A 17,590-nucleotide genomic window follows, 5' to 3' on the forward strand; every position below is an offset into this window, starting at 1 on the left:
TGGCACAGGTCTGAGGGTCATATGGCCTACTCTTGCACCTTACATTCATAGATTGTATGATCAGCTCATCCAAATTCTGTAGCCCCTTTTACTATGATTCCTTAATCACAATAATTTTCTTGAACAAAAACGTCGTGCATTGTCAGGCTGCAGCTGTAAGGATCACTAGCGAACTCAAGTGCAGGAATTAGAGACTAACCAGCAAAACTAACTAAAGCTCAGGCAGACTATTCAGAATCCTGACACACTGAAATCACTCATGAAACACAGAAGAACTCAGTCTAAGTTTCACCATTCAAGGAACTGAGTGAAGAAGATTTTGCTCCCCCCCACCCCGAAATACACCCTGGAGCATGTAGCAATGCAATGTATTGAAAATACTGTGCTAATTAAATGATCTCAAACTGAATAAAAGTGAGAGGGAGTTTAACAATCCCCATGATTGCAAATGAGACACTTGCAAAACAAAGTGAAAAATCTGAGCTGGTCCAAACACAAACGATTAGACATAAAAGGTAAACAATCCAAAGAACACTGCATATCCTTGAGGAGACACTGAGAAAGTACAGTCCACATCCTAACTGAAAATAAACAACAGCATTGTAATGCCAGTAAACATTAAAGATAATGGAAATTATGCCAGAATTCTTATTTATGCTTCACATTCAATTGTTTGATTAGACAGACATCCATAATGACACAGACAAAAGTTGTTAATTACTTAACAAATATGCTTTCAGGGATTTTGTCTGTAGAAGGTACAAGATCCATGAGACTCAAATACCAGCACTCAAAAACCAAGGGCCAAACAAGATGATGCTGTAGGCCATTGTGTGTTTTTCTGTACACACCCCAATGCTTCCCACCCACATGGTCAGTGCATCATTCAGTGTAAGTGCTTGCCATTAGCTGGACTTGATGGAGTGCAGAATTTTTCATTTATAAGAGTGATCGGCTGCAGTAGTGCTCCAGAAACAGTCAGATTTAGAGTGCTGAATGTCAAATACATGAACTATGCTCTGTGACTAAGGACTCTGTCATATTTCTCCACTATTCCCCTGCAGCGTTTCTGCTCAGCCCTGTGTCAGAGGCATTCTGTGTGGAACTCAGCTGCTTGTACTTGGTCATCACCTCTGTTTCTCTACACCAGGGGTCCCCAACCTTTTTTTGCACCGCGGACCAGTTTAATATTGAGAATATTCTTGCGAACCAGCCAATGGAGCTGGGGGGGGGGGTGGTGGGTGGTGTTCAAGTAGGGTTGCCAACTTTCTCACTCCCAAATAAGGGACAAAAGTAGCAGTCAAATACGGGACACCTGTGTTTACCCTGAGAGAGACTACCATGACCATGAAGCCTTGCGCGGGCACCTGTGTGCACATGTGTGACGTGCGCATACACGATGTGTGCATGCGTGTACGTGCCGTTTTTTTTTCTACAAATCTGTTTTGACTTAATCTTCCCGGTTCTGTTAAGTGAAACTACACTGTACATACATTATTTCTACTTTATATAGGCTGTGTATTTATCATATCATTCCTGCTTTTACTATATGTTAGTGTTATTTTAGGTTTTGTGTGTTATTTGGTATGATTTGGTAGGTTATTTCAAGTTCAATGGTGCGTGACAGGGAATGAGGAAAGGTGCAGCTGACTCATATCATTTCATATTGCCAAATCATATAATTTCCTCGCGGCCTGGTAGCACATGCTTTGCGGCCCGGTGGCTGGGGACCACAGCTCTACATTGACCAACACTAACTTCCTATATCTCAGCCTAATAAATGGAAAAAAATCATTCTTAAATCGAAATAATCATTGTATTTCAAAGTTCAAAGAAAATTCACTATCAAAGGACATACTGTATATGTCACCATACACAACCCTCAGATTCATTTTCTTGCAGGCATACTGGATAAATGCAACAAGCATAACAGAATGAATGAAAGACAACACCAACTGGGCAGGCAGCCACTGAGCAAAAGACAATAAACTGTGCAAATACAAAAAGAAAGAAAGAAATAATAATGATAATAATAATAGTACTAGTAATACAGGATAAACAAGCAGGAACATCTTACTTAATATGGTTATATGGTTTAAGATGGCACTACCGAAAATGTGTGACAGCCACTAGTAGTTTGAAAGCCAAGGAATTCGAGTAAAACCATTATTAATAACACTTTTTTTAAAGTAAATGTTGGTAAACTATCTCCACAAACAATGAAGAAGTGAGTGAAGACAAAGCTAATTTGTGGGATGTGTCCTGATGTTGCGCTGCAAAATCACCTCACTTGGAGTTGGAACCGTGCTGGTTGGAGTGAACAATTCGGAGAGGAGAAGACAGGTCAGGGGAGTTCCAGTGCCCGTCCAACTAACCTGGGTTCGAGGGTGGATCGCTGGATACACCAAGTTGATTTGAAGAGATCTGTAATGGCTTCTTCGGCAGTGAAATCCAGGTCTGAAGCAAATCGCTGGGCAGTGTGTCCAAGGCCCGGAGCGATTTGCCGTGGCAAGGCCCGGGTCCTAATGCGAGATACAATCTGCTGCTTGGACAATCTAAATGCCAGTCCGTATGGATTGGAAAGGCAGGGGGTCGAGAGTCAGGCAAGGTTGGATCGTTCTGGGTGCCAAGCCGATTTAAAGAGGTCAAAAATGGTTCCTTTGGCAGAGAATTCTGAACCCAGAGGGATTTGCCAGCAACAGGGCCAGATCCTAATGCAGTTTGGACAATTTAACCAGTGGCCAAGATAGTCTCGGGGCTTCTCTCTCTGCCGCATTAAAGCTGTATGACTGCCCTGGCTGCTGTGCCTCGTGTCTACGAACTTTGCGGCCATTTGCCCTGCTATTATGATGAACTGGATACTGCCACTTTGGGCCTACTCCGGGCTACTCCGGGGTGTTGGATCTGAAGGACTTAATTTTGTTCAGAATGCACTTTCTCTTTCTCAGTGGGCATTGGGGGGTTGGTCTTTTATCTTTAATTGGGTTGTTTCGGGTTCCTTGCTTTGCGACTGCCTGTTTAGCAAACAAATCTCAAGGCTGTATAATGTATACATTCTTTGATAATAAATGCACTTTGAAACTTTGAAACATAATAAATATAGCTATTCCAAACACACTTACAGAAACCAATAAGTGAAAAGAGGAAATTGAAAGATTTTGGAACATGAACAGGATATGCACTGTCCTGTTAGTAATATCTGGAACTGCTATCATCCCATTAAACAATTAGGGCAACACAGCAATATCTGTGTAAATCTCCAGAAAGCCACAATGCTAAACACCACTAGAATAGTCCAAAAGTTCCTAGCAATTGAGAAATGAATGTGCTTGGCTATGCCTGAACCTCAGGTTTTATCAGCTTGAGCTAAGAGGAAAAAAAAGCAATAAATATCAATAATTTGAGATGAAGAGTCCTTGACAATGAGTCCATAGGTTGTGGGAACATTTCAATGATGAGGCAAGTGAAGTTGAGTGAAATTATCCTCTCTGGTCCAAGAGCCTGATGGCCGAGGGGTAATAACTGTTCCTGAACCCGGTGGTGCGGGTCCTGAGGCTCCTGTACTTTCCTCCTGATGGCAGCAGCAAGAAGACAGCATGGTCTGGGTGGTGGGGGATCCTGATGGTGGATGCTGCTTTCTTGTGACAACAGTCTGTTTGGATGTTTAGAGCTGGGGTGAGCTTTACCTGTGATGGACTGGGCTGTATTGCTATTTTTTTGTAGGATTTTCCATTCATGATATTACTTTCCCCTTGTTTCTGTTCTTCTCTAATCCTTCAGTACTTCACTTATAAACCTTTTGCCTCTGGCCTATGTCTCTTGAGACATCACCCACTTGCTCTGTAAGACCATTTGTCACCTCTCTTAGTTCTTACAAAATGCCTTTAACAACTATTCCTTTGAAACTCATTGTGAAATAACTGGAGAATTTGACTTCATTATATAACTTGGTTTTCTTTTTATCGTTTGATGTGACTCAGAGAAAAAAATATTCTGAGTGCTTCATAGAAGTCATAGGCAATGTTCCCTCTAGTTTTCTATAGCTGCACGGATCAACCATTATTCTGAGCCAAAGGGTCTGCTTCGATGCTGTAGTGTTCTACAACTATAGAAGTCATAGGCAATGTTCCCTCTAGTTTTCTATAGCTGCACGGACCAACCATTGTTCTGAGCCGGAATTCTTTTACATGGCCTGAAAACTGCATGGTAATTTAAATGTAAAAAACTATTCCAGCTGTCAGTGTGCACTGCATAGAAGGAACAGTGGTTGTAGAACACTAAGCATAGAAGGAGACCCTGTGGCCCATTTAGTCTGTGCCATTAACTTGTCTAGTCCAATTGACCTGCCCCTGAACCATAACCCGTCATACCTCTCCCATCTATACACCTATCCAAATTTCTCTTAAATATTGAAATTGACCCTGAATGCACCACTTGTGCTGGCAACTCATTCCACACTCTCACCATCCTCTGAGTGAAGAAGTCCCCTCTCATGTTCCCCTGAAGCATTTTTCCTTTCACAATTAACCCATGACCTCTAGCTGTAGACTCACCCAGCCTCAGTAGAAAAGTCTGCTTGCGTTTACCCAATCTTTACCCCATCTTTACCCCTCATAACTTTTTTACATCTCCATCAAATCTCCCCTCAATCTAGGGAATAAAGTCTTAACCTATTTAACCTTCCTCTGGTCACACTCTTGTGTAGGGGCCCGAGCAGGTCGAGTCACATAGCTTTCTTATTTGTGACTTTATTCTGTTCTGTGATTCTCCGATTAACTAAAGCAAACCGACATATTCCTTATAACATGTAACAATATTGTTGGAAGAGGATCTAATTTTATAAACAGTGAACTTTAACATACAAGCAATAAAAGCAGATCGTATACTGACAGCTTGTTGCTGCATAACATGATTCATTTTTACATGTTTTGAATAAGGTTTTAATGTCAATTATTACACATATAATTTATTCATCTCATCATATGCTCTGGACATGTATGTAACTAGAATCACACAGCACACAAGAACATATTTTTGCTTCATTTTGCCATGGCGCTATTTTGAAAAGACCTTTCAATTAATCTGTTCTTTTGATCTTTCCCCCATAGTTCTGTCAGAGTTCTTGTTTTCATTATTTGTCCATTGTTCTTTTAAAAGTTACTATGATTTTTTTTCTTGCTTTGCTTCAGCCAAGATATCCCAACGCATAGCAATTTTCTCTTTGTGTCTGGCCAAGTGTGTATGCCAATTAATTTTAATTTGTTTCTATAGGTTACTGCCCTGTCTACCAGTGAAAGCAATCATTCCATTTATATCCTATCAAAACCCATTGGAAATCTAATAAATCTCTCCTTGACCATCTTTGCTAAAAAATGAAAGGAATCATAGCTTCTTTGGTAAATGCAAAGCAAAAAATAATACTCTAGATGTCAGAAATCTGAACGAAAGAAAAATTTGAAAAACATTCATCAGGATAGGCAGCGGCCACCAAGAGTGAAAAAAGCCAATATCACAGTTCAATACTCCCCTCCATGCAAGTTACAAAACACAGTTCTTATCTCTCAACAGATCCTGCCTTACTCACTAATCAGTTTTAGCATTCTTTTTTTCCAGATTTTCAGAAACTGACAGTTTCTTTATTTTAAACACTAGAGAGTCTGTAGATGCAGGAAATCCACAGCACACACAAACACACACAAAATGCAGAAGGAACTCAACGGGTCAGGCAGCATCTGTAGAAATGAATAGATAGTTGATATTTCATGCTGAGACCCTTCCGGACATTTCTATATTAGCACATTTTGTTCCGTTAGAAACATAGAAAACTTACAGCACAATACAAACCCCTTGGCCCATAAAGCTCTGCCAGATATGTCCTTACCTTAGAAATTACCTAGGGTTACCCATAGCCTTCTGTTTTTCTGAGCTCCATGTACTTGTCCAGGAATCTCTTAAAGGACACTCCACCTCCATCACCGTTGCCGGCAGCCCATTCCACACACTCGTCACTCCCTGCGTAAAAAACTTACCCCTGACATCTCCTCTGTACCTATTTCTAAGCACCTCAAAACTGTGCCCTCTCGTGCTAGCCATTCCAGCCCTGGGAAAAAGCCTCTGGCTATTCACACGATCAATGCCTCTCATCATCTTATACACCTCTACCAGGTTGCCCCTCATCCTTTGTCATTCCAAGGAAGAAAGGCTGATTTCACCCAACCTATTCTCATAAGGCATGATCCCCGATCCAGGCAACATCCTTGTAAATCTTCACTGCACTCTTTCTATGGTTTCCACATCCTTCCTGTAGTGAGGTGACCAGAACTGAGCACAGTACTCCAAGTGGGGTCTGACCAGGGTCCGACAATAACTGCAACATTACCTCTCGGCTCTTAAACTCAATCCCATGATTGATGAAGGCCAATGCACCGTATGCTTTCTTAACCACACAGTAACCTACGCAGCAGCTTTGAGTGTCCTATGGACTCAGACCCCAAGATCCCTCTGATCCTCCACACTGCCAAGAGTCTTACTATTAATACTATATTCTGCCATCATATTTGACCTACCAAAATGAACTACCATACACTTATCTGGGTTGAACTCCATCTGCCGCTTCTCAGCCCAGTTTTGCATCCTATCAATGTCCCGCTGTAAACTCTGACAGCCCTCCACACTATCCACAACACCCCCAACCTTTGTGTCATCAGCAAATGTACTAACCCATCCCTCCACTTGCTCATCTAGGTCATTTATAAAAATCACGAAGAGAAGGGGTTCCAGAACAGATCCCTCAGGAACACCACTGATCACTGACCTCCATGCAGAATATGACCCCCCTACAACCACTCTGTGGGCAAGCCAGTTCTGGATCCACAAAGCAATGCCCCCTTGGATCCCATGCCTCCTTACTTCCTCAATAAGCCTTGCATGGGGTACCTTATCAAATGCCTTGCTGAAATCCATATACACTACATCGACTGCTCTACCTTCATCAATGTGTTTAGTCACATCCTCAAAAAATTCAATCAGGCTCGTAAGGCATGACCTGCCTTTCACAAAGCCATGCTGACTATTATACCTCTCCAAATGTTCATAAATCCGGCCTCTCAGGATCTTCTCCATCAACTTACCAACCACTGAAGTAAGACTCACTGGTCTATAATTTCCTGGGCTATCTCTACTCCCTTTCTTGAATAATGGAACAACATCTGCAACCCTCCAGTCCTCCGGAAACTCTCCTGTGCTCATTGATGATGCAAAGATCATCGCCAGAGGCTCAGCAATCTCCTCCCTCGCCTCCCACAGTAGCCTGGGCTACATCTCATCCGGTCCCAGTGACTTATCCAATTTGATGCTTTCCAAAAGCTCCAGCACATCCTCTTTCATAATATCTATATGCTCAAGCTTTTCAGTCCGCTGTAAGTCATCCCTACAATCGCCAAGGTCCTTTTCTGCAGTGAATACTGAAGCAAAGTACCCATTAAGCACCTTTGCTATCTCCTCCGGTTCCATACACACTTTTCCACTGTCACACTTGATTGGTCTTATTCTCTTATGTCCTATCCTCTTGCTCTTCACATACTTGTAGAATGCCTTGCAGTTTTCCTTAATTCTGTCCGTTAAGGCCTTCTCATGGCCCCTTCTGGCTCTCCTAATTTCTTTCTTGAGTTCCTTCCTGCTAGCCTTATAATTTTCTAGATCTCTATCATTACCTAGTTTTTTAACTTTCATAAGCTCTTTTTTCCTTCCTGACTAGATTTACAACAAGCCTTTGTACACCACAGTTCCTGAACTCTACCATCCTTTCCCTGTCTCATTGGAACGTACCTATTCAGAACTCCACGCAAATATCCCCGAACATTTGCCAGATTTCTTCTGTATATTTCCCTGAGAACATCTGTTCCCAATTTATGCTTCCAAGTTCCTGCCTGATAGCCTCATATTTCCCCTTACTCCAATTAAATGCTTTCCTAACTTATCTGCTCCTATCCCTCTCCAATGCTATGGTAAAGAAGACAGAATTGTGATTACTATCTCCAAAATGCTCTCCCACTGACGCCTGACCAGGTTCATTTCCCAATACCAGATCAAGTACAGCCTCTCCTCTTGTAGGCTTATCTACATATTGTGTCAAGAAACCTTCTTGAACACACCTAACAAACTCCACCCCATCTAAGCAACACTCATCATGCTGGAGGAACTCAGCAGGTCGGGCAGCATCCGTGGAAACAATCAGTCAACGTTTCGGGCTGGAACCCTTTGTCAGGACTGAAGACGGAAGGGGCAGAGGCCCTATAAAGAAGGTGGGGGGGAGGGTGGGAAGGAGAAGGCTGGTAGGTGCCAGGTGAAAAACCAGTAAGGGGAAAGATAAAGGGGTGGGGGAGGGGAAGCAGGGAGGGGATAGGCAGGAAAGGTGAAGAAGGAATAGGGGAAAGCACAATGGGTAGTAGAAGGAGGCAGAACCATAAGGGAGGTAGTAGGTAGCTGGGGGAGGGGGCAGAGTGACATAGGGATAGGGGAAGGGAGGGGGAGGGAATTACCGGAAGTTGCAGAATTCAATGTTCATACCAAGGGGCTGGAGACTACCCAGATGGTATATGAGGTGTTGCTCCTCTAACCTGAGTTTAGCCTCATCATGGCAGTAGAGGAGGCCATGTATGGACATATCTGAATGGGAATGTGAAGCAGAGTTGAACTGGGTGGCAACCGGGAGATCCTGTCTGTTGGGGTGGACGGAGCGGAGGTTCTCAACGAAGCAGTCCCTCAATCTGCGTCGGGTTTCACCGATGTAGAGGAGGCTGCACCAGGAGCACCGGATGCAATAGATGACCCCAACAGACTCACAAGTGAAATGTTGCCTCACCTGGAAGGACTGTTTGGGGCCCTGAATTGTGGCAAGAGAGGAGGTGTAGGGACAGGTGTAGCACTTACGCTTACAGGGATAAGTGCTGGGTGGGAGGTCAGTGGGGAGGGACGTGTGGACCAGGGAGTCACGGTGGGAATGATCCCTGCAGAAAGCGGAGAGGGGTGGAGAGGGATAGATGTGCTTAGTGGTGGGGTCCTGTTGAAGGTGGCGGAACCTTCTGGGTAGTCTCCCAGTTGCCACCCCATCTAAATCCCTCACTCTAAAGACATGCCAATCGATGTTTGGGAAATTAAAATCTCCCACCACGACAACCCTTTTATTATTACAGCTTTCCAGAATCTGTCTCCCTATCTGCTCCTTGATGTCCCTGTTACTACTGGGTGGTCTATAAAAAACACCCAGTAGAGTTATTGATCCCTTCCTGTTCCTAACTTCCACCCACAGAGACTCCGTAGACGATCCCTCCATTTCTTCCTCCTTTTCTGCAACCGTGACACTATCTCTGATCAACAGTGCCATGCCCCCACCTCTTTTTCCTCCCTCCCTGTCCTTTCTGAAGCATCTAAAGCCTAGCTCTCAAAGTAACCATTCCTGCCCCTGAGCCGTCCAAGACTCTGTAATGGCCACAACATCATAGCTTCAAGTACTGTTGTTTTGGTTTTTCTCTTCCCTTTTCTACTTATCATTTCAGATCGATTGGCTGCCATTAACTAGGCTTTTCCCCATCTTGCAATCAACATCAATCTGTAAATTATTTTAATCTCTACCCTCTCACAGACTTTCCCTTTCTTATCCCACCCGTGCCCGTTCTCTGCAGAATAAACTACATCTGTTATATAAACTTCCCCAGACATTGACCTGAAACACCAACTCTTTTTTTTTTCTGTCTCCATAGATACTTCCTGAGCTGTTGAGCATTTATACTGTGTTTTGTTTTTGTTTCATAGTTGCTATGAAACACATTAGTGTTTATATTACTGAGCAGAGGCTGAAACCTGGCAGAAAATGACAGTCGATAAATTTGATTTGGTATAAACTAGTTGTATCTTCACTTAACCTTCTCAATATAAGGATCACAGATATGTGAAAAGACCACTTGGAACAGAGTCCTGAAGTATTGTGTGAATTTTTGCTACTGACAGGCATAGCAGGTTCTTCTGGATCCTCTGTTACAGTTACCAAAGCTTTTTTTCGTGTTGAACCTTAGACTATCAATGTTTCTGTTTCATTGTCCCCGTCAACCTCTGAGCAAACTTGTTGCATATGCTGAGACTGACTGAGAAAACACAGGAAGAAATTTCTCATGCCTGCATGGAGTTACAGACACAGCTTGCAATGCTTCCATGGTTACACCACTGGAATATAGGTGTTAGATTTAGTCACCATCATGCCAGGAGTGAGCTCATTGATTCCAATATCTCAGACTCCAACCTAGGCAAGATGGCAAAACAAATTGCCTCATGAATCATAGAGTCATAGAACACCATAGTGCAGAGTCAGGGCCTTCGGACAATCTTCTAGATCAGGGGTTCCCAACCTGGGATCCCTGGGCCCCTTGCTTAATGATATTGTTTATTGTTCCATGGCATCAAAAAGGTTGGGATCTCCTGTTCTACATCACGCCAAGCTATTACTTTGACTAGTCCCATCGATCTGTACCTGGACCATAATCCTCCCCATCTCTCCCATACATGTACCTATCCAAATTTCTCGGAGATGTCGAAATACTGTGCGAAGAAATGTTTCTCAGCAAGTTGCACATTCTCCACTCTCAACACTGAAAGAAGGTCATATTGGCTACAAAAAGCCCACATAAGGTGGGGTGGAGGTGCGATGAGGTGGAGGATAAATGCATGGCTTAGGGATTGGAGCAGGGGGCAGGGATTCAAGTTTTTGGATCATTGGGACCTCTTTTGGCGCAGGCGTGACCTGTACAAAAAGGACGGGTTGCACTTGAATCCTAGAGGGACCAATATCCTGGCAGGGAGATTAGCGGGGGCTACTGAGGTGACTTTAAACTAGAATGGTTGGGGGGTGGGAATCAAATTAAAGAGGCTAGGCGTGAGGAGGTTAGTTCACTACAGGGGGATGGGAACCAGTGCAGAGAGGCAGAGGGGTGTAAAGTGAGGGTAGAAACAAAAAGTACTATGGAGAAAAGTAAAAGTGGCAGGCCGACAAATCCAGGGCAAGCATTAAAAAGGGCCACTTTTCAGCATAATTGTGTAAGGGCTAAGAGAGTTGTAAAAGAGCGCCTGAAGGCTTTGTGTGTCAATGCAAGGAGCAGTCGTAATAAGGTGGATGAATTGAAAGTGCAGATTGTTATTAATGATTATGATATAGTTGGGATCACAGAGACATGGCTCCAGGGTGACCAGGGATGGGAGCTCAACGTTCAGGGATATTCAATATTCAGGAGGGACAGACATGAAGGAAGGGGAGGTGGGGTGGCGTTGCTGGTTAAAGAAGAGATTAACACAATAGAAAGGAAGGACATAAGCCGGGAAGATGTGGAATCGATATGGGTAGAGCTGCGTAACACTAAGGGGCAGAAGACGCTGGTGGGAGTTGTGTACAGGCCACCTAACAGTAGTAGTGAGGTCAGAGATGGTATTAAACAGGAAATTAGAAATGTGTGCAATAAAGGAACAGCAGTTATAATGGGTGACTTCAATCTAGATGTAGATTGGGTGAACCAAATTGGTAAAGGTGCTGAGGAAGAAGATTTCTTGGAATGTATGCGGGATGGTTTTTTGAACCAACATGTCGAGGAACCGACTAGAGAGCAGGCTATTCTGGACTGGGTTTTGAGCAATGAGGAAGGGTTAATTAGCAATCTTGTCGTGAGAGGCCCCTTGGGTAAGAGTGACCATAATATGGTGGAATTCTTCATTAAGATGGAGAGTGACATAGTTAATTCAGAAACAAAGGTTCTGAACTTAAAGAGGGGTAACTTTGAAGGTATGAGACGTGAATTAGCTAAGATAGACTGGCAAATGACACTTAAAGGATTGACGGTAGATATGCAATGGCAAGCATTTAAAGGTTGCATGGATGAACTGCAACAAATGTTCATCCCAGTTTGGCAAAAGAATAAATCAAGGAAGGTAGTGCACCCGTGGCTGACAAGAGAAATTAGGGATAGTATCAATTCCAAAGAAGAAGCATACAAATTAGCCAGAGAAAGTGGCTCACCTGAGGACTGGGAGAAATTCAGAGTTCAGCAAAGGGCTTAATTAGGAAGGGGAAAAAAGATTATGAGAGAAAACTGGCAGGCAACATAAAAACAGACTGTAAAAGCTTTTATAGATATGTAAAAAGGAAAAGACTGGTAAAGACAAATGTAGATCCCCTGCAGACAGAAACAGGTGAATTGATTATGGGGAGCAAGGACATGGCAGACCAATTGAATAATTACTTTGGTTCTGTCTTCACTAAGGAGGACATAAATAATCTTCCAGAAATAGTAGGGGACAGAGGGTCCAGTGAGATGGAGGAACTGAGCGAAATACGTGTTAGTAGGGAAGTGGTGTTAGGTAAATTGAAGGGATTGAAGGCAGATAAATCCCCAGGGCCAGATGGTCTGCATCCCAGGGTGCTTAAGGAAGTAGCCCAAGAAATAGTGGATGCATTAGTGATAATTTTTCAAAACTCGTTAGATTCTGGACTAGTTCCTGCGGATTGGAGGGTGGCTAATGTAACTCCACTTTTTAAAAAAGGAGGGAGAGAGAAACTGGGGAATTATAGACCGGTTAGCCTAACGTCGGTGGTGGGGAAACTGCTGGAGTCAGTTATCAAGGATGTGATAACAGCACATTTGGAAAGCGGTGAAATGATCGGACAAAGTCAGCATGGATTTGTGAAAGGAAAATCATGTCTGACGAATCTCATAGAATTTTTTGAGGATGTAACTAGTAGAGTGGATAGGGGAGAACCAGTGGATGTGGTATATTTGGATTTTCAGAAGGCTTTTGACAAGGTCCCACACAGGAGATTAGTGTGCAAACTTAAAGCACACGGTATTGGGGGTAAGGTATTGGTGTGGATAGAGAATTGGTTAGCAGACAGGAAGCAAAGAGTGGGAATAAACGGGACCTTTTCAGAATGGCAGGCGGTGACTAGTGGGGTACCGCAAGGCTCAGTGCTGGGACCCCATTTGTTTTCAATATATATTAATGACTTGGATGAGGGAATTAAATGCAGCATCTCCAAGTTTGCGGATGACATGAAGCTGGGTGGCAGTGTTAGCTGTGAGGAGGATGCTAAGAGGATGCAGGGTGACTTGGATAGGTTGGGTGAGTGGGCAAATTCATGGCAGATGCAATTTAATGTGGATAAATGTGAAGTTATCCACTTTGGTGGCAAAAATAGGAAAACAGATTATTATCTGAATGGTGGCCAATTAGGAAAAGGGGAGGTGCAACGAGACCTGGGTGTCATTATACACCAGTCATTGAAAGTGGGCATGCAGGTACAGCAGGCGGTGAAAAAGGCGAATGGTATGCTGGCATTTATAGCGAGAGGATTTGAGTACAGGAGCAGGGAGGTACTACTGCAGTTGTACAAGGCCTTGGTGAGACCACACCTGGAGTATTGTGTGCAGTTTTGGTCCCCTAATCTGAGGAAAGACATCCTTGCCATAGAGGGAGTACAGAGAAGGTTCACCAGATTGATTCCTGGGATGGCAGGACTTTCATATGAAGAAAGACTGGATGAACTGGGCTTGTACTCGTTGGAATTTAGAAGATTGAGGGGGGATCTGATTGAAACGTATAAGATCCTAAAGGGATTGGACAGGCTAGATGCAGGAAGATTGTTCCCGATGTTGGGGAAGTCCAGAACGAGGGGTCACAGCTTGAGGATAGAGGGGAAGCCTTTTAGGACCGAGATTAGGAAAAACTTCTTCACACAGAGAGTGGTGAATCTGTGGAATTCTCTGCCACAGGAAACAGTTGAGGCCAGTTCATTGGCTATATTTAAGAGGGAGTTAGATATGGCCCTTGTGACTACGGGGGTCAGGGGGTATGGAGGGAAGGCTGGTGCAGGGTTCTGAGTTGGATGATCAGCCATGATCATAATAAATGGCGGTGCAGGCTCGAAGGGCCGAATGGCCTACTCCTGCACCTATGTTTCTATAAATTGTATTTAGATCCACTTTCTATTACTATTCCAGTTGGCTTTTGGGAGCTCAGAGTGTTTTGCAATATGAATGTCTAAAATTAGCATAAAGCAAATATAAGAAGAAGTGGGTGAATATGATTGTAGCTCATGGTTCAATGCCCTCACTGCTGCAAATGACATTACATTACTGATCCACTTCAAAGTACCTCACAAAGTCAAATATAAAATGATGTATTTCTTCTTTCGATATTTATCTCCAAATGAGGAGAAAAACCTTGTATTCCATCTGGGTAGCCTCCAACCTGATGGCATGAATATCCATTTCACCTTCCAGTTAAAAAAAATTCCCCTCCCTCCCCCATTCTACTGTTCCCCACTCTGGCCTCTTACCTCCTCCTACCTGCCTATCACCTGCCTTGGGTCCCCTCCTCCTTCCCTTTCTCCTATAGTCCACACCCCCACCCCCCCATCCTCTTTAGCACTTTACCTTTCCTACCCACCTGGCTTCACCTATCACCTTCTAGCCGTCCTCCTTTCCCTCTCACCTCCTTTATATTCTGGCATTTCCCCATATACTCCTCAGTTCTGAAGAAGAGTCTCATTCATTTTCATAGATGCTGCCTGACCTGCTGAGTTCCTCCAACAGTTTGTGTGTGTATCGCTTTGGACTTCCAGTAACCGCAGAGTTTCTCATGCTTGAGTGTTCAACTGTCATTAAAAATGTTTTACAAAATAGAATGTTAAATCTACAGGAGAAAAGGATTGAAAGTATGATATAATCTTTAAGTGGAAAAATCATTTTTACCAAATTTATTAAATTTGTTATTTTTTTGAGGAGCAAAAATACATGATATAAAATTAGTTTTTTAGTGTCAAGGTAATTCCAGGAAGTAACCATCATTTAGTAAGCTATTAGAATCTTGCAAACATCTCATGCAACGAAACAGAATATTTCAAGGATAATTTTGAAAAATTGAGAACAGCATAATTACCTAATTCTTGCCAGTAGGCTGATCGCAAAGTATTACATTGAAAGTCCTTTTCAGCAACTGCTGGATTTCCATGTTGATCATTGCTTGTGACTTCTCCAAAGATTTCTAGCAGTAAATTGGTGAAAACTGACTATTATGCTGTCTTTACAATTGTGAGGTCTGAGCTTTTTGTCTTCCCTTCGTTTACTCTCTCCATTTCAACGCCGAGAATGCTAAAGCTATAGATTTCACTTCTAACCACAAGCATCCCTGCCATTTCTTACACTGTTCTGTTTGAATCTGCACTATGATTCAGATTCCCATGTCCCTTCTATCTCACAGATTATGAGTTTCCATCCCTACCCCTGCCTCAGCTGCTTTGCAGCTTGAAACGATTATCCGTAATTATCTCAGTGTGAAGCCCATTCCATGATTTTCTTTGAAATCCTAATCCCTCTGTTCAAATGCCTTCATGAGTACATCCCTCCCCAATACTATAACATCTTTATCCCTTCAATCCATTGAGAATTCCAACCCTGCCCTCTCCCACTTCCTTTGTCCAACTAACGGTGGCCTTGCTTTCAATCCTGGCCTCTGAAATTTCATACCCAAACTTAAAGCCTCAGAATCTTATTTGTATTTACCCTTAGTTCTATTTTGCCAGAAGCATTTCTCATCAGCCAGTTAGTAAAGGGGGTAGACAAGGGGCAAAGATAGTGGTTTCAGGTTTCTCAATGTTTAATAAGAAGACATCAGCTCTTCCTTAAGATTTCACGACAGACAAAGAATCTGATGGAGCGGAGATAGTCAGCTTGGTTATATGGAAGCTCAGACCATGAGGAATGCAACCAATAGGCAGTAATTCCTTAAAACAAAGGCGGAATCACCAGCATGACATCAAGAGGTAGAAGTTTAATTTAGAGGAAAACTATTTGAGAGGGATGCTCAAACACAAGAGATTTTACAGATGCTAGAAATCCAGAGTAACACAAAATGCTGGAGAAACTCAGCAGATCAGGCAACATCTACAGTACTGTGTAAAAATCTTAGCCGCATACAGTATATATAGAGCTAGAATGCCTAAGGCCTTTGCACAGTACTGTAGTAATTTTATGTATTGCACTATAATGCTGCAAAAAAAACAAATTTCATGACATATATGAATGATGATAAATCTGATTCTGATATGGGTCTCCATTGTGGACTGAGAGTGGGAAGGGGGCACCGAGAGGGGAATCATGGTTGGGAAAAGGGGAAGGGAGAGAGGAGGGAGCGGGAAGCACCAGAGAGGCATTCAATAAACCAATTGTTTGGAAACAATTGACCTTGTCTAGTGTCTCAGGGCTGGGTGTGTCTGCACCTGCACCACGCCCTGCCACCCAGCACTTTTTCTCTGCCACCTGTCCCACACCCCTCATGCAACTCACTACCCTTGCCATTCCCAACACCTTTTGCTCCTGCCAGATTACAACCTTGCTCATCGCTCCGCATTGGCAAATACAGTACTGTGCCAAAGTCTTAGGTACTCTAGCTATACACTGTATATATGCCTAAGACTTCTGCACATTACTGTATGTTGAGGAATAAAGAGTCGATGTTTCAGGCCGAGACCCTCTGAGTGCCTCCAGCAGTTTTTGTGTGTTATTACAGGGGGATGCTTTGATAACAATCTGATGAATTAGAGAGGAGCTTAGCAAGAATACCCCACTTCACTAGATAGTGAAGGAGAAGCTTAGTTAGAAACTATGTGGTTGATTATATCAGCTGCTGCAATGAAACGGAAGAAGAAAACTATAAAAACTTTGTGTTAAGCTATAAAAGCTATATTGTGTACCGTTCTGGTCACCAAATTATAGGAAAGATGTCAATAAAATTGAGAGTACGGAGAACATTTACTAAAATGTTGCCTGGGTTTCATCTCCTAAGTTACAGAGAAAGGTTGAACAAGTTGGGTCTTTGTTCTTTGGAGCGTAGAAGGTTGAGGGGGGACTTGATAGAGGTATTTAAAATTATGAGGGGGATAGATAGAGTTGACGTGGATAGGCTTTTTCCATTGAGAGTGGGGGAAATTCAAACAAGAGCACATGAGTTGAGAGTTAAAGGGCAAAAGTTTAGGGGTAATATGAGGGGGAACTTCTTTACTCAGAGAGTGGTAGCTGTGTGGAACGAGCTTCCAGCAGAAGTGGTTGAGGCAGGTTCGATGTTGTCATTTAAAGTTAAATTGGATAGGTATATGGACAGGAAAGGAATGGAGGGTTATGGGCTGAGTACAGGTCAGTGGGACTAGGTGAGAGTAAGAGTTTGGCATGGACTAGAAGGGCCGAGATGGCCTGTTTCTGTGCTGTAATTGTTATATGGTTAAAAACATCATTCACAGTAACAACGAATCTCATATAGACCTTTTTCAGTGTTCCAGCAGGGGGGAAAAAATGATTGGAAAGATTCAAGGAAGGGTTTGTAGGGAAGAATGGTAGGATTTAGGTTTGTAATATTAGAAATGAAGAAGACGTTTTAAATAGAAAGAAAATTAATTGGAAAAGTACCAAGGACAGAATACAAAAAGTGGGAATTTAAACTACAGCCAGAAACAGCTGACAGCATACAAGCCATATGGTAGTTTAGCAGTTAGCATTAC

General features: G+C 42.9%; 1 protein-coding gene across 2 annotated transcripts in view; it reads left to right on the forward strand.

The window, feature by feature from the left end:
• The window catches only part of cpxm2 (carboxypeptidase X (M14 family), member 2), a 212,292-nt gene that overhangs the window by 112,094 nt on the left and 82,608 nt on the right, over positions 1–17,590 (forward strand). The window lies entirely within an intron of this gene.

Source organism: Mobula birostris, chromosome 21, assembly GCF_030028105.1.
Source record: "Mobula birostris isolate sMobBir1 chromosome 21, sMobBir1.hap1, whole genome shotgun sequence".
Taxonomy (NCBI): domain Eukaryota; kingdom Metazoa; phylum Chordata; class Chondrichthyes; order Myliobatiformes; family Myliobatidae; genus Mobula; species Mobula birostris.